Source organism: Ornithodoros turicata, chromosome 3 (assembly GCF_037126465.1).
Source record: "Ornithodoros turicata isolate Travis chromosome 3, ASM3712646v1, whole genome shotgun sequence".
NCBI classification, from domain to species: Eukaryota; Metazoa; Arthropoda; class Arachnida; order Ixodida; family Argasidae; genus Ornithodoros; species Ornithodoros turicata.
In genome coordinates, this window is record NC_088203.1 from 62,228,343 (window position 1) to 62,229,675 (window position 1,333).

Sequence of the window (1,333 nt, forward strand, 5' to 3'; positions counted from 1 at the left end):
GAAAACTTGTTGTGCCATCTCAAGAGTGACATTCCATTACAGGCTATGTGAATGACCTGTTTGATGAGACTCTTCGCTTGGCAAGCACATACATCACCTTCGCAGAGGCCTTTGCAAATGCAGAGTGTGATGTCCCACCACCAATGACACACCGCATCAGACAGAGACCATCCAAGGACGACGTTGTAGTTGGTCATGTTTCACGATTCGCTACAGCACATACAAAGTATGTACAGGCTTTTTGGTGCATGCTATACTTCATTTTCCTTGGTGCGCTGTGCACGTTGTAATAGCGACAAAGAAAGCAGTGTTGTGCTCTTAACTCAAACCTAGCACATATAATTTTTTCTCCATTACATAAAGCCAGAAATTATTTCTGATACCTATGGTCACAGGGCCAACAGAGAAATATTTGATAGCCTCCAAAAGCAATCCTTTGCAACAGTTGTGCGACCCATTAATCAGAGAATACTGCACAGCCTGCTTGATTTTTCGGTGCAGCATTATCTTGCCTACCATTCAGACTCTGTATATTGTTCACGAGCCTTATCACTTTACAGTCCACTTCATCCTGTGCACGGGTATGACGCTGAGGATGATGACTTTGACGCAGACCTGTTGATGCCTGAGTAAACAAGGCTGCTTCGCAGAGGTACAGACTTCTGTCTTGTAATCCAGCCCCTCATAATACATGCAGTCGAATAACGCAGTAAGCTAAGGCAAGCAAGCTCATGTGGACTTGAAGAGGGTAGCATATCCTCGAGTCTAAGGAAGGTAAACGCAGAGACGAACACTGCAATGAAGTGGACAAGACGGACATTGAGTCCATCTTATCCACTTCGTTGTTTGTGTGTTCACCTCTGTGTGCCTTCCTCAGAATGAAGGATATGTTACTCTCTGCATATCCAGTTGCATTCAGCTGCGTACTACATTACCCTTTTTCTTCTCCAAAACCAGCGTGGCATACCAAAACAGGATGTTTTCCAATGTCTTTCACCTGAGTGACAGGCAAGAACAACTCCAGTGAATGGCCTGCAATTCACCTCTAAAGTACAGCAGCCTCCATGCGATGCACCACATCATCAGGTGATATCGTTCCTATTACAGTTCCTAGTGCCTTGTTCTGTTTGATTAACTAAGCATAACCGTACCAACCATAATTCAATCAGTGCTATACTACTGCATTCAACATACTCATGGACTTGTGCATGTTACCCAATAAGGTAATTCGGTACAGTAACTATTACTCTGGTGACAAAAGTAATTTCTCACAATTACAAATTAGAGAGCTAAATTTGTAATCAAGTAACTGCTCAAAATGTAAGGTATTACT

The 1,333-nt window shown here is 43.0% G+C and overlaps 1 long non-coding RNA gene across 1 annotated transcript; it reads left to right on the forward strand.

Moving 5' to 3' along the window:
• The first annotated feature begins 206 nt into the window (after positions 1 to 206).
• Positions 207 to 1,082, forward strand: LOC135387200 (uncharacterized). The gene is made up of 3 exons (XR_010420931.1): positions 207 to 226; positions 561 to 652; positions 958 to 1,082. It is a non-coding gene; the product is annotated as an uncharacterized LOC135387200 (long non-coding RNA).
• The last annotated feature ends 251 nt before the right edge of the window (positions 1,083 to 1,333 follow it).